The sequence below is a fragment of the Manis pentadactyla genome, chromosome 15 (assembly GCF_030020395.1).
Source record: "Manis pentadactyla isolate mManPen7 chromosome 15, mManPen7.hap1, whole genome shotgun sequence".
NCBI lineage: Eukaryota > Metazoa > Chordata > Mammalia > Pholidota > Manidae > Manis > Manis pentadactyla.
In genome coordinates this window covers 48,848,565-48,872,416 of record NC_080033.1, presented here as the reverse complement: position 1 = coordinate 48,872,416, position 23,852 = coordinate 48,848,565, and the positions used below count along the sequence as shown (strand labels likewise).

At 34.9% G+C, this 23,852-nt stretch overlaps 1 non-coding gene across 1 annotated transcript; it reads left to right on the top strand.

Moving 5' to 3' along the window:
* The first annotated feature begins 15,573 nt into the window (after positions 1-15,573).
* Positions 15,574-15,677, top strand: LOC118918782 (U6 spliceosomal RNA). The gene has a single exon (XR_005027261.2). It is a non-coding gene; the product is annotated as a U6 spliceosomal RNA (small nuclear RNA).
* Positions 15,678-23,852: the final 8,175 nt, after the last annotated feature.

Here is a 23,852-nt window from a genome sequence, read left to right as displayed (position 1 = left end):
ACAGCAGTTAGACAAAACAAAGAAATACAAGGAATCCAGATTGGTAAAGAAGAAGTTAAATTGTCACTATTTTCAAATGACATGATATTGTACATAAAAAACCCTAAAGACTCCACTCCAAAACTACCAGAACTGATATTGGAATACAGCAAAGTTGCAGGATACAAAATTAACACACAGAAATCTGTGGCTTTCCTATACACTAACAATGGGCCAATAGAAAGAGAAATCAGGAAAACAGTTCCATTCACAATTGCATCAAAAAAATAAAATACCTAGGAATAAACCTAACCAAAGAAGTGAAAGACCTATACCCTGAAATCTATGACACTCTTAAGAGAAATTAAAGAGTACACTAACAAATGGAAACTCATCCCATGCTCTTGGCTAGGAAGAATTAATATTATCAAGATGGCCATCCTGCCCAAAGCAATATACAGATTTGATGCAATCCCTATCAAATTACCAACAACATTCTTCAACGAACTGGAACAAATAGTTCAAAAATTCATATGGAAACACCAAAGACCCCAAATAGCCAAAGCAATCCTGAGAAAGAAGAATAAAGTGGCGAGGATCTCACTCCCCAACTTCAACCTCTACTACAAAGCCATAGTAATCAAGACAATTTGGTACTGACACAAGAACAGAGCCACAGACCAGTGGAACAGATTAGAGACTCCAGACATTAACCCAAACATATATGGTCAATTAATATTCGATAAAGGAGCCATGGACATACAATGGTTAAATGACAGTCTCTTCAACAGATGGTGCTGGTAAAACTGGACAGGTACATGTAAGAGAATGAAACTGGATCACTGTCTAACACCATACACAAAAGTAAATTCAAAATGGATCAAAGACCTGAATGTAAGTCATGAAACCATAAAACTCTTAGAAATAAACATAGGCAAAAATTTCTTGGACATAAACGTTAGTGACTTCTTCATGAACATATCTCCCCACGCAAGGAAAACAAAAGCAAAAATGAACAAGTGGGACTATATCAAGCTGAAAAGCTTCTGTACAGCAAAGGACACCATCAATAGAACAAAAAGGTATCCTACAGTATGGGAGAATATATTCATAAATGACAGATCCGATAAAGGCTTGACATCCAAAATATATAAAGAGCTCACGCACCTCAACAAACAAAAATCAAATAATCCAATTAAAAGATGGGCAGAGGAGCTGAACAGACAGTTCTCCAAAGAAGAAATTCAGATGGCCAACAGGCACATGAAAAGATGCTCCACATAGCTTGTCACCAGAGACTTGCAAATTAAAACCAAAATGAGATATCACCTCACACCAGTTAGGATGGCCACCATCCAAAAGACAACCAATAACAAATGTTGGTGAGGATGTGGAGTAAGGGGAACCCTCCTACACTGCTGGTAGTTATGTAACTTAGTTAACCATTGTGGAAAGTAGTATGGAGGTTCCTCAGAAAACTAAAAGTAGAATTTCCATTTGACCCAGGAATCCCACTCCTAGGAATTTACCCTAAGAATGCAGGGGCCCAGTTTGAAAAACACATATGCACCCCTATGTTTATTGCAGCACTATTTACAATAGCCAAGAAATGGAAGCAACCTATGTGTCCGTCAGTAGATGAATGGATAAAGAAGAAGTGGTACATATACACAATGGAATATTATTCAGCCATAAGAAGAAAACAAATCCTACAATTTGCAACAACATGGATGGAGCTAGAGGGTATTATGCTCAGTGAAATAAGCAAAGCAGAGAAAGACAAATACCAAATGATTTCACTCATCTGTGGAGTATAAGAACAAAAGAAAAACTGTGGAGTATAAGGAACAAAACAGCAGCAGAATCACAGAATCCAAGAATGGACTAACAGTTATCAAAGGGAAAGAGACTGATGCGAATGGGAGGGTAGGAAGGGATAAGGGTGGGGAAGAAGAAAGTGGGTATTATGATTAGCATGTATAATGTGGGGGGTGGGGGAAAGGGGAGGGTTTTGCAACACGGAGAAGATAAGTAGTGATTATACAACATCTTACTATGCTGATGGACAGTGACTGTAATGGGGTTTGTGGGGGGGACTTGGGGTAGGGGAGAGCCTAGTAAACATAATGTTCTTCATGTAATTGTAGATTAATGATATCAAAATAAATAAATAAATAAATAAAAGAAAATAAAAAAAGAAAAAAGAAAAAAAATGTGCAATAACTCAAAGACGAGCTGGTCAAAATGAATAAACAGATGAAGAATAAAGAAAACAGAAATGACAAAGAACACTAGATGAAAATTCTAAGCCTATATAATAACCGAATTTTTAAGAAATCTGCATAAGGGCTTGAGATAAGTTTTGAGATAGTAGAAGGAAGGGTTAGTGAACCTTAAGATACAGCAATACAAATAAATTATCCAACCTAAAATATAGGAAAAAGTATTTCCAAAAACAAAGAACCTCATTGACTATAAGAACATATGAAGCTGTCTAAAATATATGTAATCTGAGTCCCAAAAGAAAAAGAGAGAAGGAATGGAATTGGGGGGAAAAAAATTGAAGGAATAATAGATAAAAAATTCCCAAATTCTGTGAAAGGCATTACTTTAAAAAAAACACACAAAACTTATCAAACCCCAAGTAAAAGAAGTATAAAGTACACCAGAGTCAAAGCTTGAAACCAAAGATAAAAAGGACATCTTAAAGCCAAGAGAAAAGTGAAATCACATTACATACATGCAAATAACAATGTGAAATACAATTAACTTCTCATCAGAATAAAACAGTAGCTATAAGACAATGGTACGTCTTCACATCATTAAAAGGGATAAATACTTTTTCAAGTCAAAATTTTAGATCTTGAAGATATAGCTTTCAAAAATAAAAGCAAATTAAAGCCATTTTACAATAAAGAATTCATCACAACAGAGCTGCACTACAAGGAATGCTAAAGAACCATCCTTTGGCTTAAGGGAAATGACACCACATAGACACACAGAGCTAACAAACAAAAATCTTAAAGAATATCAGGAATGGTAAATATGTGTGGAATTGTAAAATAATGTGATTTTTATAATTAAAATATGAGATATATGCCTACTAATTGCTATAAGAAATATAAATCCCACAACATCATGGAGTTTATAAACTATTAGATCTGCTATGCTATATATACCAATAGCAGCATAAAGAATGGGGATAAATAGAACATACAGTTACAACATCTTTTGTATTTCATGTACAATATTAACCCTGAGTAGACTGTGATGAGTTCAGGATAAATAGTTTAAGCAACCCCTTAAATAATTATGCAAAGCTATGGGCCAACAGTGTCATCAAATAATAAAAACAAAATCGAACTATTATTTGTTCTCAAATTCTGATATATAGTAAGTAGTAACTATGCAACAGATACTATGGTAGGTACCAGGTGTCATTAAATTGGGCAGGAAGAAAATCAAATAGTGAAAAAATGGAAGACTATGGCAGAGAAGAGGTGGTTGCTTTCTTTCTAAAACAGTTCTTCAGGATATATGAAAAGCCCACCAACATTTATTTAATCTACAGATTCCTGTGGTGGTTAAGAAAACCAACAAAAGAGACCAATATGCCATTATTTATGCCATGAGAAAGAAATTGATGAGATGGAGAGTAGAATTTCTGCCAATACTTGGGAATTTGGAAGAAAAAAATTTAGCCTGGGGAAACGAATGGATAGTCATGCAAAACTCAATCAATATGATTCAGATTTCTACACATGGCGTCAGATTCTTGGCAAAATACTTTTGTGAAAGGATGTGGTAAATCTTATTCCAGACTCGAAAGAAGGTATTCGAGCATAGCCTCACTGACAGGACATGAGGCTTATAAAGTAAATATAAAGCTATATATCATGGAATAAGCAGAAGGGCATATATAAAAACACAGTGCAAAATATAGATGGTTATTTACATAAGAAAACCATTATGGGAAAAAATTAGGAAGGCAGGGAAAAACAAGTCATAACCTGAGATGGTACTACATATTAATACTGAATATTGAATAAAGCAAACCTGGTATTTTACTGAAGTTGGCAACTGGACATAATCTGTCTCTCTCATCTCTGCCCCCCTGTCCCTCTGTCTCTCTCTCTCCATAAAATTCTAGATGTAAGTTTGAAGAGGTGACTTGTCCTGTTCCACAGTTAATCCATCAGCTTGTGCAGAGAACAGTTCTGAAGATTCAACTAAGAAATCAGCTGAAACAACTTAGTACAGCACATAGATCATCTAACCAAGCGAAGAGCTGCCGTCAATGTCATTCCATCATCATCATCAATAGCAACACTGCGGCCTCTCTATAGGAGAAAACATACTGAGTTAGCAAATAGTACAACTAGGAATGTCTTTATTCTTTCACACCATGTATTAAAGGCTTACTCCAAACCAGACCCTTCCTGTCTGAAAAGTATGAGGGCAAGTACAGTTGGGGCAAGGAAGACAGTCAGTCACATTTGACTAATGAAAGACAAGAACTCAGATAGAGAAGGTCTCATAGCTAGAGAGGCTGAAGTTCTCGCCAATTATTTAAAAAATAAATATAAATATCATAACGAATAGGAATACAACTGTTATTTTCCTATGTGTAGCCAGATCCAGATAGAGGATTTGCCACTCTCAGTCAGCAGACTACTCTTCTCTTCAAATTCTGGTGTCTGCCTGAACTTAATTTTTCATCTAAGAATCACTCAAAGATGTTTTATGATCAGTCAGACCACATGCAGAATGAAATGGGTTTGAGGGGAAGCATAGGAGTAATAATTACTTAAGTCCTAGTAAGTTCCGGGAATTTTTCACATGGATTGTGTTTATCATCTTAAGAGTAGAAATGAACACCCTTCTTTTACAGATAAGGAAAGCAGAAATCAGAGGTTCAGAATCTTGCCCAAGGACACTCAGCTAGCAGACAAAGGACTGAGTGGGGAACTTCAGTCTGTGTAACTCACACTCTGACTTCCACTCTAGCACCATTCTGCTTCTCTAACCCATAAGAGATGCCATGATTTCCACCCATTACCCAGAATTAATTGAGTCATAGAGGTGATTCAGTATTTAAACCTTTATTGCAAACTTCACTTGATGCATCATAATTAGCAACAGAGATTAGCTAATCACAGTACTAATGATAACCTAATTGGTTCAGTGTTTTACTGCTTACAAAGCACTTTCAGGTAATTACATAATTTGATTCTTAAAATGATGATGGTGTGGCAGAGATTTTCCTCCTACAGGTGAAGAAATAAAGGCTCAAAGAAGTTTATTGACTTTCTCCTAAATCATTACACCTCTGAAGAGGGAAAGTTGGGAAATGAGTGAATGACAGCCCAGTATCTTCTGTTCTCCAAATACAATATATGTCATTATCCAACAGGGCAAGAAGTTCAAGAGCAGAGTTCTTAGGAGCCTTTCCTTTGTTCAGAAATAATGCGGTACCTTCTGTTAGCGGGTAATTACCCTTCCACCTGCAATCTCAGATCCTAGTTATGATTCTGGTTTCTTCTCCATAGAAAACATTTTTGAAAGGCCATTACATTGCCTGGTGAATACAGATTTGGGTTTGTCTTCTTTCATACCATATACAATCTGGGAACACTTTCGTGATCTTAAAGAAAACACTGAAAGCATTTTCTGCTATCATTTCCCATCCATAGTTCCTGCAATGTGCCCTAAAGGAAACTTTTCTTTATAAAGCTGTGCATTTTAGCATATTGAGCACTTATCTCTTACATATTTTCCACACTTTATAGCAGGCTTCTATTGCTTAATAATACAACATATATAGAACTAATCATTTTACTTCCTAGTTTGATTTCAAAGCTTGTTTCAAATAATTGATGTAATATTAGAGTAATAGGAAATGCGAGGGGAAACTTCTATATAATTAAATCAAATAATAAATATAATATGTGAATAATAAAGAGAATTTGATATCTACTTCCCTGTCTACTGAGCAAAACAAAATTCAGCAAAATAAGATTTATTAGACTATTTCTTAAAGAAGAAAAGAAGGAAGAAAGGAAAGAAGGAGGGGAAAATTGTAATTTAAATTCTGGATATATATTTTAGAATTTAGAATAGAAGTGATATATTATATCAAAGACCACTCAAAAAAGATATATCCTAATATTTTACGCTCTTGAGAGTAGTAAATGTCAGAATAGTAGGTAAAATAGAGTGGTTTCAGTTTTGGATTTATATTTTGGTCTAACAAACTGAGGAGACTTGAATAAAGTCATAAAAGTTCTAAAGCCTCAGTTGCATGTCTGAAAGGGGAAAAAAACCTCGTCTTCCTTGTATCATTGTTATGAAAATTAGATGTAATCATTGACAGATTCTGTTATTAGACTATATGTTTTCGATACATTCTGTCATTATGTGTGGGTGTTAAGAAGTAATTTTCTCTTCTGCAACATATATAACAAAGGATTAGTATTAGAATATGTAGAGAATTCCTATAGATATATAAAAATAAAACTGACTTTTAAAATGTGCAGTACATGAGTGGGCATTTAACAGAAAAGATTTATGTACATACAGTCCCTCATTAGTAATTAAGGAAATACAAATCAAAATCATGATGACAGTACTTTTTTCAGAGTTGGCTGATTCAACACGTGCATGAAGTTTTCCTTCCTCAAATACTTGTAGAGCTTCATTTGTCACACTGGAGAATAGAAATGTCTTCTCTGTGGATTCTAGCCAGTTCAACTCAAAAATCTAAAAACTATTGTCTGAAGTTAACCAGTGACATTGTCCAGCCAGATCACCCTAAATGGTGGCCCCATTAAACAAGTCCCATCCAGAGCTCCCCAACAGCTTGCTAGATCTACTCTTGATATGAGAAAAAAGTCAGCAATCACCAGACTTGTGAAAATTGTTTAACATGAGTAACATAAGCCAAAATAAGTAAAAAAAAAAAAAGTAAGTGAAATAGATATAGACAGGCTAGAGGGCAAAATGACAAAAGCAACTTGGAGGAAACAAGCAATAAAAGAGGAAGAAAACAATATTATTGATGTCTTCAGGGAGAGAGACAGGAAGAGTCACAGAATTTAACAGGATTGTGGTTTCCTGTACTGTGGAGAGAAGCAAATAGGAGGATATCGAAGGAGCTGATAATGTCCACTTTTTGAAGTAGGAGATGATCCTTTTCACCATAACGAGTAGAAGGTTCTCCCTGCAACTCCACAGCTTGGCCAACAGAATGGAAAAATTGGTAGAGATAGAAGATAAATAAGAGACACTAAGTTATGTTAGACCCAAAAAGAAATACACACACACATTCAATTTGCTAGAGTCTGTAAGAGCAGAGAAAATAAAAAGTGAAGAGAAAGCAGAAAACAATGACTATAAAAGTGTGTGTTATACACATTTTTCTTTATGATGTATGGTGAGAGAAACACGTAGAAATCATAGAAAGGTCTGGAATCAAATCCTGGTTCTGCCATTTGACACCCGGATGAAGCTGAACCAACCAACCTTACCAAGCCTTACTTTCTTCTTCCATGAAGTGTAGTAATAAAATACATTTCTGTAGGATTACTGTGCATCATCACGGTAATGCATATGCAAAGTATGTAGCAAAGTGCTTGGTCCAAAGTAGAAATCAAATCATTATCAACTATAATTATTACTATTATAGTAAAATCTATGGTGTTCTCATTGCACAGTGACGGCTCAACCATTTTAATCAAATATTTCTCTTATTGATATCACTTTGTTAAACGACAACTCCAGTTATCTATCTATCTATCTATATTGGGTGATCAATAGACATATGAAGATACATAGTCTACATAGGTATATATCTAAATATATATGTACATATATATCTACACACACACACACACATATATATATACATATATACATAAATACAAATCAATCGATTAGTTGACACATATACATATCAGTCTATATGGACAACACCTTACTGTGGAAATCAAGCTTCTGCCTCTCAGAAGAGAAATAAACAGGTAAACAGCTCCCCTTACAGAGTTCCAGCTTTAGAAGTTTTGATTCTAATTCTAAATGTTCATATTTACAGTCAGTTCAAAGGCTTTTTTTTTTTTTTTTGGTTTGGTTTTCTATCTACTATTTCCTAAGTGGCCTTCAATTGCATATGCCTATTTTAAGATGTTTAAGATGCTCTCTGCATGATGAAAACCTAGTAATTGTGTGGGAAGGAAGGCTATCAAAAAGAAGAGGAAGAGAAGCACAATTATACAAAAATATTCCAAAAGCAAAGATTGCTCTGTGTGCCAGATCAAAATATGTCTTACATTGATTTCTACTTGAAATTGCCAGGGAAAATGTGCCTGCATTTTATATCACTCAAACATAACCAGGTTACTATTTGAAAAATCAGAATAATCTATGGGTACAGTTGTTTTGTTTCTGGTGGGTGCTCTGTCTTTTTTTTCTTCATTCAGCAGCCTGAAGCTGGTGGTCAAGTCCTAAAACACAAAGCTGAATGAAAAGACATTTGGGCGCTAACTCAGTCCACATTTAATGATGCCTGGAGCAATTAGATCAGGTGACAATCACTTTATCAAAGAGTAAAATTTGGATCCATTCTTTCTCATCCCAGGAGCTCTAGACAAGCTCATATTTGAACTTGAGCAAGATGTCATCTGAGCCTCTTTTTACACATTAGACATCAAGACTTGTTTTTATTTTTTTTCATGGAACCTTTTGAGGCCCTAAATTCCTTAGAGTCTGCTGATGAGAGAAATCTGTATTTACCCAGGCAGCATTAACTTCTCTCCATAAAGGTGTTTCTGACTCTTGTAGAAATGATCATGTAAACAGTGACAGCAAACATTTGTTGAGCACTTACATTACATAGGGAACAAGGCAAAAGCTTTACAGTGATGAGTACTTCTAATGCCCACAACCCCATGAAAAAAGTATTAAGTTCTTTATCATACATACAGCAAAAGCGAGACTTAGATAGAAGAAAAGAAATGACTTGCTCTGTTCAACAGAGACAGTGTGACTGAGTACACTTGGAGTTCTTCAAAATACATTTTGATTTATGGGGTACTAGCCTACATCTTCCATCTTTCCCTGCAATTAGGTGTGGTGATGCCATTTTTGGCCAATGGAATGTGAACAGAAACAGTGTAAGCCCCTCCAGGTGATCATGGTGAAGAAGTAGGTGGTCTTCCATATGGCCTTTTCCTAATCTGGGGCTGAACGGAGGATGTGCTGAGGCCATCTGACAATGGTGGAGCCACAGAAATACAGCCTGGGTCTTAGACTGATTAAAGAAAGCACATCCTACAAACTCCCTTAGCCACCCATTAGACTTGATTTAAGCAAGAAATGTCAGAGGCTTAATACAGTAAGATTTATTGGTTACCAGCTATAATATGTATGTCAATTTATAATATTTATGTAAATTTGCTCCCATCAGGGGCACAACTGAGTTTTGAATTCAGACTGTGTGATTATGGAGAACAAATTACTAACCCCTATGCTGTGCCACTTCTAAACCTGATGAATAAATCCCCCACCCTAGAATCCTGAACACTTGCCTCATTCCATTCTATTTGGCAACTGTCTTGTTATTGTATTGGTTGCTGAAATCAATTAGTGAATTACCTTCACTGTATCTCCAGTAAAAACATAGGTATATATTCACTATTTGAAAAATCATAAATGTAATATTTTCATGGTAAGGGAATAGGAGCATCATGTTTTTGGAGTCCTTGGGCACTTCGAGATTAATGACTCAAGGAATCTGACAAATCTGATAAGGTTCATGCATACTTATGTCCCCCAAATGCATATAAATATAATATTTTGCATAAAATCCTAGAGTCCACACAAATGGATTTAGGACTCCTGACACATGTGACTTCATATAATTCACATGGTAAGTTTGCCTGGTAGCAGTTTTATTATCCTCATTTTACAGATGACAAAATGTAAGATACAACCGGTAAGTTACTTGCCTAAGCTCAGACATTTGGTAGATGACAGAATTAGGAATTAAATTCAAGACAGTCTTATTCCACGGTTTGTGTCCTTTCAAATACTTCATGATTCTTCAGCCCCTGTGCTATAGTGAAACATTGCCTAGTTTCTCACAACTAACTTAAAACCATTCTTTCAAACATAAAATTTTGGAAAATATGCCAGCCTTTGTCATTCAAAATATCTATTATTTGTACAATTGTGCAAAGTCTGTGTATATGAGAGACTAAGAGAAATATTGAGATTGAGAGACACAAAAAGATTGAGAAAAACATTTTTATAAATTATTATATAACACATTACCGTCAAGGGACATTAATTTTTACCCAAAAATCTTATGGAAACCTACTAGTACAGCTAACATAATATAGCCATGTGTGCTTATTCCCAAAGTTCACCTGCCTTCCACAATAAGCAGTTACACAGTGTTCCCAGGAGGTGCTCGGCTCCTTGGTGTTTTGTGGCCTTTACTGAGACGTTTCTTTTCCCTCTTTGCCTTGATATATCCCACCCCATCCTACTTTTAATGTATTCTCCATCCAAAGATCAACATCTCCCCCTGAAATAAAACAAAATGAATAAACAAACTAATAGAACCCACTGTTTCCTCATTTGTGTAGAAATAAGAAGAGTGTGAGGGGATCAAAGTGTAGTTTGTATATCCAGGTTGTGATATGTAATTGCACATACCTTAAGAGCAATTAATTATCTGGGATTGTGTGGTATATTGTCCTTTCCTCCCTATGGACTGTTCTCTAAAAGGCAGTGACATTAACCTTCCTTGTTCTCCACTGTAGTCTCCATACTGGCACAGCTCCTAACACAGAGTAGGTGCATAATATTTGTCCAGTAATCGAAAAGCGGTAGCCTTCCCCAATTCAGGGATTTGGGGAAATCTCCTATGATGACAGACAGAGCAAATTCTCTAGTTTGTATTGTTTCTGAATGGCTTCAGCACACCTCACACAACTGCATTTCTAAGCATCTGACTAATGAAATGAGCCTGGTGGGTCTCAGGCTAATGAGAAACACTGCAACCGCCTAAGCAGAATAGACCACTCAAATACTCAAATATTCTAAAGTGCCTTTCCTCCTTCCTCAGGAGCAGCTGATCTGGGGACTTGCAGAAGGGCAGATGGCATTGCTCAGCCACACTCTGGAGGTGTCTCTCTCAGTTCCGTACCAAGAATGTCTGCTTCCCTCCACTCCTCAGTACAGCGAGCCCTCCCAAGCTGGGATACCAGTACCAAGGGCTCTGGCCTCCAAAGGAGCGGGGAGGCATGTCCTGCTCATTCAGAGAGATGTCATGGGGAGCTGACAGGAAACTGATTAGTTAGAACCCAGCGGTGTACACATCCTGGAGCAACATACCAATGGCAAGCTGTTGCTGGACCAGCAATGTGTCTTTATTTCCACATGTGAAATTTTAAAAAAATAGTGAAAAGAGCAGCCTGAATCTGCCTAAGGGTCTTAATTAAAGCCTTTATCATAGACACCTACCAGAAAGCACAAAATATTCGGGTTGGCAAGACCTGGCTTTGAATCAAGCCTTCTCCATTTACTGATGCTGTCACCTAATATTCTCTAATAGCTCACATTTTAGAGGCAGTGTCTTTGCTTATGAAATGTCAAAAAGTAAATCTTCATCATAGGCTGCTATGAAGATTTATCTTTCTCTTTTCACCCATCTTATTATTCCACTAGAGGTAGTACTCTTGTACACATCTCAAAATGTCCACTTGCTGCCCAGGTGATTCTAATGCATACTAAAGATTTTTATAAACTTTGGTTAAATCAAAATCCAGACAGCACTGACTTGGTCACAGGCAAAAGTGGTCCCCTCTTATCTGTGGGGGATACATTCCAAGACCCCCAAGGGGATTTCTGAAACTGTAGATAGTATTGAATCTTATATATATGAATATATATATATTATGTTTTTTCCTATACATACATATACATAAGGTTTAATTTATAAAGTAGGTACAGTAAGAGATTAACAACAATAACTAACAATAAAATAGAGCAATTTCAACAATATACAGTGCAATTTACATGAATGTGGTCTGTCTCTCTCAAAATATCTTATTATTCTATACCCATCCTTCTTCTTGTGATGATGTGAGATGATAAAATATCCGCATAATGAGATGAAGTGAGGTGAATCATGCAGGCACTGTGACATAGCATTAAGCTACTACTTCTAACATATCATCAGGCTACTAGTTCTGGCATAATGTCAAAAGGAGGACTGTCTGCTTCCAGACTACGGTTGACTGCAGGTGACTCAAACTTTGGAAGACACAACTGCAGATAAGGAGTGGGTACTACTATATTTCTTTCTTAATCTCGGAGTCACCCCCCTTAAAACCTTTAAAACCTCCTGTAGCGTAATTTATGATCAAGATATTTAGGACCTTACATTTAAAAAAACTAGTTCAACAAACAGTTTATGCTGTAATTCCTCCCACAGAAAAGCCCTCACAGAATTTTGATATGAACATATAATCATTTCATAAGGACAACATACACATTTATAATGTTAAATGGGTATAGAATATGAAATATTGCACACATCTTGATGATGGTAATCCTAATATGCATTTGTCATTAATTACTTTATATGTACTTAGAGAATATCCCTTTCCTGCATTTTTCTAAGATAACACAAATGTAAGTCCACTAGGCTTTGTAGCAAACTATTAGCATATTATACGATGCCTCTTTGCAATGTTTAACATGATTATTATTTTAAAATAAGACTGGAGTTTGGGGAACTTAATGTTAATTATTTTCGATTTCACGTTCACGTGGTTGCAGAAAGGACAGCATAAAGGATTTAGAGTTTCACTTTCAGGAATGCCTGGCATACTTGCAGCTGGGAGAGGTCACCATCCCAGCATCAGGCCAACTCCAGGATCTATATATACAGTATTAGTAGACAAACAGTATGTTGATAACCAATGGACTCACAGCAGGTTAGCAGGACAGTAGGTCAGCAGGATAGTTAAACTGCAGTTTGGGGACTGAAACTAGGTCTAGGACAGGGAAGCAGTGCTGGAGGAAGAGGAGGGGAGAGAAGAAAGAGAAATAGCAGCAACTACCATTTACTGATTTCTTGGTACCTTAATTACATTACCTCAAGCATAGGGGAGAGGCACTATTAGCAATTCCTTTTTTACAGGAGAGGAATCTGGATCTTATACATTAGCTAAGTTAAGAAGGAAAACAATGGTTAAAATATGTGTTTTGTTTTGTTTTTATTTTCACTTCCAGAGTAAACTCATCTCACTATACTAAGCTACAAACCCATCTCAGTTTTAACAGAAGTAGGAGAAAGCATCTCTTCAAAGCATTAGGCAGATGCACTTATAAAACAACCAAAATATTAAGCAAAGGTTGCTTAATATTGCTATTATTTTTAGACTCGACAGCTAAAAGTGACTCTATAGACTCCCCAAGTGAGAAAATGACTGACTATACATGGCATTTAAAGGACTGATTCAGATAGATATACAATAACAAATGAAGAGAACCTGGTTTCTTAAGGAAAACTGTTGTTTAAGGAAGAAAGAGAAACCTTCATTGTAATTTCTAGTTTTGGAATAATGAATGTTAGAAGTTGAATAAATATAAGTGAAAACAAATAATGAGCTTTGATATCTTCTATATTTCATAAATTCAAACCACATATTTATTTTACATTTTAATATATTTGGTATCAAGATAAGTCGTATAATAAATGGTTCCATGCAATCACTCTCAAAAAGGTGAAAATTGTCTGATTCCAATGTTGTCTTTTCTCCCTGAGATTGATATCACAGAAAATGCCAGATAAGAAGCTTCAAGAATTTCTCCCTCCACTGAAGCAAATGCTGCATTGACAAGCACAAGGGGATCAGTTTTTTTTTTTTTACAACTCTGCAATCTAAACAACAGTAACAAAACTTAAAGCAATCACGGGTGTGCATAATGAAAGGAGAGGATTCCAAATTTTGGTAAGAAAGTGATGTGGGGATTTTACTTATTCACCTATTATCCCTCACTCTACAACTCAACAGGAGCCACAGGAATGTTGGATTGCATTTCCTGATGCAGTTTACTGATGCCAGAAGAGGCAACATGGAACTTGTTATCAAAATATTGTGGCTATGCACTTACTTGACTTATCTGGGAATCACCTGAGGGACCAGCAAAGAGCCTGCTTTTGCTTTGCCCTTCTTGGCTGGGAGGAGCTTCCCAGGCTGACATCTATCAATCGAAACATATAAAGATATATACTACCTGGAACTGCCTGTGGAGAGGAACAACACAGATTTAAATTTTTCAGTTTCAAACACAAAATTACAAGGCATACAAAGAAACAGGAAAGGACAGCCCACCCAGAGGGGAAAAAAAATGGATAGAAACAACTCTGAGGAAGACCAGACATTGGACTTACTAGACAAAGACTTTAAATCAAAGGTCTTAAGAGCAAATGGAAACCATGAGAAAAAAACTAAACCAGAACAGTATACAAAAAAATAGAGTATAGATATTAAGAGACACAAATTAGAAAAAATGAACAAAATAAAATATGAAAAGTCAATAGCTGAAATGAAAAATTCACTAGAGTGATTCAAGAGTAGATTTCAGCAGGAAGAAGAATCAGCAAACTTGAAGACAGGGCAATTAAAATTATTCAGTCTAAGAAGCAAGAAGAAAAAGAATGGAAAAAAAAAAAGGAATGCATTATGGGAGTTCCAGAAGGAGAAGAGAGAGAAAATGAGGCAAAAAGAATATTTAAACAAATAATGAGTGAAAAATCTCCCAAATTTGGTGAAATATATGAACATACACATTAAGGAATCTCAATGGATAATTAGTAGAATAAATTCAAAGGATCCACACCAACACACCTTATAATCAACTATTGAAAGACAAAGACAGAGAGAAAATCTTGAAAGCAATAAGAAGCAATTCCTTACATAAAATGAATCCTAATTAAGATGAACAGCCAATTTCTCATCAGAAACCTTGGAAGCCAGAAGGCAGATTTAAAGGGTTGAAAGGAAAAAAAATCAAGTAAGAATTCTTTAACTGACAAAATTAACCTTTGAAAATGGAGAAATAAAGACATTTCTAGTTAAACAAAACCTGAGGTCCTTCAGTAGCAGTCCTTCATTGCAGGAGATGTTAAAAGAAATCCTTCAAGCCAAAATGAAATGACACTATACAATAACTAGAAGCCACATGAAAAAAATTAAGAATTCCAGTAAAGGTAACTCCAATAGAAGTAAAAAGCCATTATTATTATTTTTGGGGAGCTGTAAGTACTCTTTTTTGTTTACCAAGTGATTTTTTAAAAAACAGATGCACAAAACAATAACTATTAATATATGTTAGTGGGCACACAATGTACAAAAAAATAATTTGTGACAATAATAATAAAAAGCAGAGGCACAGCTGTATAGGGGAGATTTTGTATGCTACTGGGGCTAAGTTGGTTTAAATCCAAACTAAATAAACATAAATTCAGTATATTATTTTAATACTAAAATAACCACGAAGAAAATAATTAAAAGATACAAGGTGCTCACTTTGGCACCACATACACTAAACTTAGAATGATACAGAGATTAGCATTGCCCCTGCACAAGGATGACATGCAAACTTAAAAAAAAAAAAAGTGTTCCATATTAAAAAAAAGATAAAGTACACATTATGAAAATAATAAAACCAAAAAGAAAGAAAGCAAACAGGATTGGCAGAATTAAGGAGCAAAAATTGACATAAAGCATAGAAATTACATAGCCAAACAGCAGCATCAATTCCTTCTTCATTAGAAATCAGTACAAATGTGAATTGACTAACTCACCATTTACACAACACAGAAAGATTAAAAAACATGATACAGCTATACGCTGTCCTCAGGAGACTCACTTTAGATCCAGAGACACAAATAGAGCAAAAGTGAAAGGATGAAATGAGATATTCTATGCAAAAAGTAGCCAAAAGAGAATTGCAGAGGCTCCAAAGCCCAAAATTATATAAAGAAAACATCGACAGAATTAAAGACAGTTCTACAGTAATAGTTGGAGACTTCAATAATTCACTTTTTATAATGATTAGGTAAATAGACAGAAGGTCAATAAGGAGGCAGATGAGTAAAACAACATTATAAAACCAATTAATCTTAACTTATAGGGAACACTCTGCTCCAAAACAGCAGAAGATACATTTTCCTTAAGTGGGTAGGTGTACATGGAATAGTCACTAGGATAGACCAGATGTCAGACCATCAAAAAAGTCTGACTAAATTTTTAAACCTTGAAATCATGCAGAGTATCTTCTTTTACCACAACAGAATAAATCTAGACATCAATAACAAAGAAAACCAGAAAATTCACAAACATGTGCAAATTAAATAATACAGTCTTACATAAACAATGGATCAAGAAATCAAAAGGGAAATTAAAAATGTGAATATGGATATGAATGAAATTTGTTTTAAATGCCAAAACTTATGAAAAGTAATGACCCAGTACAAAGGGAAATGTATAGCTTGCCTTAAATACTTAGAACAATATCCTCTATATATATTAAGAAAGAGAAAAAGATCTCAAATCAATAACCTAAGTCTTACACCTTAAGGAAATAAAAGTAGAATAAACTAAAGTCAAAGACAGAAGACAGGAAATAATGATTAGAGCATAAATGAATGAAGAACAGATAATACAGAAAATCAATTAACCAAAAGTTGGCTCTTTAAAAAGATCAACAAAATTTCAAACCTTTACCTAGACTGAGTAGGAAAGAGAGAGTTGAAAATAAGTAAAACTGAATGAAAGTGAAAGAATTATTACCAACCCTCTAGAAATAAAAATAACTATAAGAGAATGCTAGGAACCATTTCACACTAAAATATTAGATAAACAAGATAAAATGAACCAATTCCTAGAAACACACAAATTACCAAAATCGATTTAAGAAGAAATAGGGAATCTGAATAGGTCTGTAACAACTAAAAGAAACTGAATCAGTAATCAAAAACCTCCCAAAAGAGACAAGGATCAGGATCAGATCCTAGGATCAGGTGATTTCACAGGTACATTCCACCAAGTATTTAATGAAGAGTGAACACCAATCCATCTAAAACTCATCTGAAAATAGAGAGCACTTATTAATTCATTTCATGGGGAAAGAAGTACTCTGATATTAAAGCTAGACAAAGACACCAAAAACTGGGGGGAAAGAAGTCCAATATATCCTATAACTATAGATGCAAAAATTCTCCAAAAATAGTAGCACACTGAATTCAACGTAATTTAAAAATGCTTTTCTACCTTGTCCATGTGGGATTTATCCTAAAATATTCAAGGGTGGCTCAACATTTTTAAAAAAATCTATGTAATACACTGTATAAACAGCACAAAGAAAAATACATGGTCATCTCAATTGATGAAGAAAAGCATTTGACAAAATCCATCAGTTTTTCATGATAAAGATGTTCAACAAACTAGGAATAGAAATAGACTTCCTCAACCTGATAAAGAACTTTTATGGAAAAATCCACAGCTAACCTCATACTCAATAGTGAAATCTGAAAGTTTTCCTTTACTTTAAGGAACAAAACAAAAATGCCCACTTTTGCTACTGCTCTTCAACCTTGTACTGGAAGTTCTAGCCACAGCAACTAAATGAAAAAAAAAGGAATAAAAAGCATTCAAATTGGAAAAGAAGACATAAATCTTGTTTTACTTGCAGTCGACATGATTCTATATGTAGAAAATTCCAACTAATCCACACACAAATTATTAGAGCAAATAGATGAATTCAGCAAAGTTGCAGGGTACAGAATCATGCAAAAGCCAGTTGTACTTCTTTACTCACAAGGAAATTAAGTAAACAATTTTATTTTCAATAATACCATAAAATATATAACACTACGGAATAAATTTAACCTGTTAGGTAGAAGATTTATTTACTGAGCTCTATAAAACATTGCTAAAAGAAATTTAAAAAGACCTAAATAAATAAAAAGACATTCCATGTTTATGAATTCAAAGACTTATTATTGAGATGGCAATACTACCTAAAGGGATCAAAAGATTCAATACAATCTCTATCACAATTCCAATGCCCTCACCTTTGGGTTCTGCAGAAATGCTAGAGCCAATCCTCAAACTCATATGGAATTAGAGTCCTGAATAGCCAAGACAATATTGAAAAAGAAGAACAAAGTGGAAGACTCACACTTCTTAATCTCAAAACTTACTACATAACACTGTGGTACTGGCAGAAGGATAGATATATAAACCAATGGAAAATAACTGACAGTCTAGACATAAACCAATATATGTATGGAAAACTGATTTCAACAAGGATACCAAGACCATTCAATAGAGGGAGCTTAGTATGTTCAACAAATGGTTCTGGCATAACTGGATATTCACATGCAAAAGAATAAAGTTGGACCCTTACCTCATAATGAAAAAAAACTAACTGTAAATGGATCAACAACATAAATATAAAACCAAAAAATTCTTAAAAGAAAACATACTGGTATATCTTGGATTTGGGCAATGAATTCTTAGATATGACACCAAAAACATGAGCAATAAAAGAAAAAAATAGATATGTACTTTAATAAATTAGCAATATTTGTGCATCAAAGAACATTATCAAGAAATTGAAAAGACAATTACAAAACAAGAAAAGCATTTGCAAATTATATATCTGATAAGAGTGTATAATCTAGGATATATAAAGAACACTTACAACTCAAAAAAAAAAAAACACCAGAATTTTTAAATGGGCATATGACTTGAATAGAGAGTTCTCCAAGGAAAATCTAAAAATGGTCAACAAGTCCATGAAAAGATATGTAATATTATTAGTCATTGGGGAAATGCAAACCAAAACCACAATGACATATCATTTCATACTCACTAGGATAGGAAAAACAAAAGGAAAATAATAAGTCTTGGCAAGGATGTGAAGAAATTTAGCTCTTGTATATTGCTGGTAGAATCTAAAATTGTACAGCCACAGATGAAATAGTTCCACAGTTCCTAAAAGATTTCAACATAAAATCACTATATGACCCAGAAATTCCACTACTACCAAAAGCAAATACTCAGACACTTGTTCACACATTTATAGCAGCAGTAGCTAAAAATGTGAAAACATGCAAATATTATCTATCAACCAGTGAATAAACAAATTATGATATGTACTTAGAATGGAATATTATTCAGACATGAAAAGGAATGAAGTACTGAAACATGCTACAGTGTAGATGAATTTAGAAAACTTTTTCTAAGTGCAAGAAAGTTGACAGAAAAAATTACATATTTTATAACTCTGTATATGCAACATCCAGAATACGTAAATCCATAGAAACAGAAAATAGATTAGTATTTGCCAAGGACTGGAGGGAAGGAGCTATGAAGAGTGACTGCTTAGCTGGGTATGAGTTTTCTTTTGGGTAATAAAAATGTTTTAGAACTAGATAGAGGTGGTGTCACAGAATTGTGAGTGTCAAATTCCATTAAGTATACACTTTAAAATAGTTAATTTTGTGTTATGTGAATTTCACCTTTATTTTTAAAAGAAGCAAAATTAATGTCAGCAGCTCATAAGCAAATCTCAGAGTTACAAGAGAAGCCGTTTTTTAGGATACTCAATGTTATCAGCACTTTTGGTGGTACAAATGATGATACTGAATGTTAATAAATAAACAACAACAACCCTAAATAAATTTTCAAAAAGCTTCAAAAGGTCTGCCTCTGAAAGTTAAGATACTCTTAAATACCTTAATTCTAGTGTATTTCATACCACACACACAAAGAGATGATAACATTTTTTGTTTAATTATAAAAGTTTGCCAGAGATTTCTATACTAAGTTATCAAAATTATTCCAAGTGTTAAGAAAACATGGTGTTAGAGTATAATTAGCAGTGTATTTCTTCATATTGTATAAAATCATAATGCATCATACAAATTAATGGCATCTGAAGGTTAGGGAAAACCAGCAGATATAATGAAAATATCTCTATACTTTCAACAGATGCCTTATATTACAATGAATGGTGACCCATTCATTCACTTACTTCAATTTGTGAATGCACTGTGAATTGAGAGTAAAAATGGTTAAATGTTTTGACATGAGGAATTTGAAAGACATTTGATTTAAAAGGATTTAGAATCAACTTTAAGAAAGATTCATTACCTTTCAAAAGTTCACCATTAAGCAGGAGACACAAGAACCAAAGAACATTATTGCAAACTACAGTCTACTGCAGAAGCAGTTATGAGGTGTACGTTGGGTACATAACAGTGACCGTCTCTTCCTAGAGAGGCTTTGTAAAAGCAGTAATGTTTAAGTGGCATCTAATAAGACAGATAGGAGTTTTGAGTTTCTTTCAATAGAATAAGGTAGGAAGGCCATTCCAGGCAGACGAAATGACAAGAATCAGAGAGAAAAGGTATAAAGTGATTTATGAAGACAGTACAAGAGGAAAGGGGACAGGTAGAAGGGAGTGGAGCAGGAGACAAGGCCAGAACCCAAGTCAAGAATCTTTTAAAACATTGCATTTCTGGGTATCACATTAATAATCATTTCTTTACCTCATCCTCTTAAGAGAACATTAAATGAATTAAACCATGACATTAGTCTTTAGTCATCTCTTTGATAAACATGTTAGATATACTAGGACCATAGGAAGGTTTAGACTTTGCCCTGTATCCATGCATGGCACATTATCTTCACAATCTCTAAGTTCTCTATTTTTAAAAAAAGGTCAAAATATTAACACAATATAATAGCTCCCAATTAGAGAGTGTATTTTTTGTTTCAGGAATCACATCCAGTTCATATACACACACAAAAGTTCTTTCAAGCAACATATTCACATGCTCACTTAAAAAATTAAGAAATGTAGCCTCATAGAAGGTTTGATAAAATGCGGATCATTACTAAACAGCAACTTAACATCTAAGATTTTATCATACATTCACTCATTTAAATATTATGGAGTGAATGCTCTTTACTATCCATTTTGATAAATTATTTAAAGAATCTTTCAGATATCATATAAAATGTTTTCCTAATTTCCACAGGCCAATGACTAATTAAAGCCAGATGTGCCATTAACCTATGATCTCAACCTTGAATTCCTCTTGGTTAAGTATATGTGTGTGTGTGTGTACTGTGTGTTAAGTGGTTAATCTAGAAGTGGGAGATGAAACATCTATTGTTTTTCGTCACAATGTGTCTTTAGTAATGGCATAAAATACACTCTAGGAAATGTTGATTCTTATCAGAATTAAAAACAATGCCATCTTTGATATAACCTATGTGATATTTATTTTTGAGATTTCATAAAATAAACAATTATACCTATTACTACTTTGGAAATAAATTATTGAGCCCCACAATATGTTCCTTCACTGGAAAGGAGAGACTCATCGAAAGCTGTGGTTAAATTATAAAAGAAAGTTAAATTATCCATGACATAGTGTTCTTGTCCTTGATATTGATATTGACTTTTGTCCAAACATATTTAATTTATCTTGGAATCAATGCTGTTATTTCTTTTATCATCTGTTCTGCATATTTCGTGTACTGCACATTTCAATTTATTTCTCTACTTATCTCCCTTCCCTTTACACCATGAATTGCTTGAAAGCAGGAACACTTAGGGTTAACCTTTTTATCCATAGACCCTAGCATTCTCCCAAGCATGGAGTAGCCTCTTGATAATTGTTTGAATTAAAGAAAAGAGAATAAGAGAGTGAGTTTATCAGAGAATGACTGAGTGAACACCTCAGTCAGAAAAAAACTGGGAAACAGTCCTTGGAGAATGTACCTAATTCTAAAGGTCAGTAGCATTATTATCCCCATTAAACAAATGAAGAGTTTGAACCTTAGAGGATTTGAGTGATAAAATATTAAATACCATTATTATTGCCAAGAAATTACTATACATCAAGCATTCTGCCAAATACCTCATACGTGAGTTTTTTAAGGGGGCCCTTCTCAGTTCCTTGAAGTGTAATAAGTTGGACTTCAATTTATGTGCCCATATATCTTATTTTACAAACTGCAACAAATGAGAACGTGAAAAGGGACATTGTTAATAATTTTCTAGAACTACAGAATTAAAACCGTATTTTTGCAGGAAAACTGGGACATAATATCACCCTAGCTTAAATCTCTAGTTCATGGATAAGAAATTCTAAAAACCTCCATGTGGTGCATTAATTATCTCCATGTTCCTGTCTGCCTCTGTGTTCTGGACCTCTCCTTCTATGTGAGAAGTATAAATTTTGGCAAAGGTAAAAAGGAATGACACTTCCACAAAGCATGTGTTCGCAAACCAAACTGAGTAAAAAATTGAAAGAGAAATGTTAGCAGAGTGCAACCAAGAAGGCTTGAGTTGAACATCAGGAACTGAGGATTTAGATTAGCCCAGCAGCAAATTTCTACTGGCCACTTTCCTTTACCATCCCAACCTCAAAGAACCTCTCTTATTCATTCTTCTGCCTTCCCTTGTCCACACTTTCAATTCCGTACAAATAAGAACACACACCCCTCTTACATTTTTTATGCATGTAGTTGTACCATCCTTTGGTTATTTATTACTTGTGTTTGTGAAAAGCCTGCATGATCTCATGTTCTGTACCACAAGCAATATACTCTTGCCTCTAAAACCCAACAATTCCTCTCTTCTGCAAACAATGCAGAGTTGTATTATGTTTCACAGCGTTAACAGGCTAAAAAGTATTTGTGACAAGAACTTGTAATTTTCTGCCACTTCTAACTTGCTACACAGAGCAATCAGTTTACCTGTATGCCCCACCTAAGCCCTAGTTTAAGGTTCTAGTGGAGAATCTGAGATCTATTTCCTTCCTGTTCTTACAGTTTCATGTTTTAGGGCTGGGCCTGTTATCCCCCCAGGATGTTACCTGGAGGGATCTCCTCTCCCTGGCCTCTACCTTCACCCCACTTTTACAATTTAATTCTGAAACTGAGCCCCAGATCATCTCTTGGAACTTGTCTGGGACTGGGTGTGCTGCCTTCTTGCTGGATTTGCATCCTAAGCATCATTCTCCCTCTATAATTTACTAATCTGTGAGTTGCAAGTGACAGAAAATCAACCTAAACTAGATTTCACAAAAAGCAAAACAAAAAATATACTGGCCATTGAAAAGAAAAAGTTCAGGGTTAGGGCTAGATTCAGGTCACCAGATGATGGTTTTTAGGGATCACACTATATCCAAATTTAATTCATTCTCCTCTTTTCCTTGTGTTGACCTTATTCTCAGGATACAAATGATGTCAAGATGACCCCAGAGCTTTATTTTCAAACCCTCCCAGTTAGAAGAACCTTTCAGAAAGGAAATCCTCTGCCTGTTAGTTCCTCCAAAAGCCATGAGTCTCACCCCAATTTTGTTGGCTTGGGTTATGTGTATGCAGATTACTGAATCAATTTCTGTGGCCAGCAATATCTGGGTCTCCAATATGCCTGGACTAGTCACATGCTCCAAGCCTGAGGCTCCGCCCAACCAGCAAGGGGCAAACACCGAAGAGTGTGGATCTTCATAGGAAGGAGATGGATGTAGAAGGCACACAGAAGTCTTCTGCAGCCTCATTTTGAGAAGATTACTTCATTCTTCCCTATTTATATTTTTTACGTTTTTGCTAATGTCCCTTCCCTGTGGATTGCTTCTCTTCCCTCCTTCTACCAAGCTATAGCACCACACCCCTGAATTGATTAGCCCTGAGCTCTGTGAAGAACACAGTGGATAGAATCAAAATGTAAATTTCTTAGTTTACTCTCTTCCCATCACCCCTCTCTAGAAC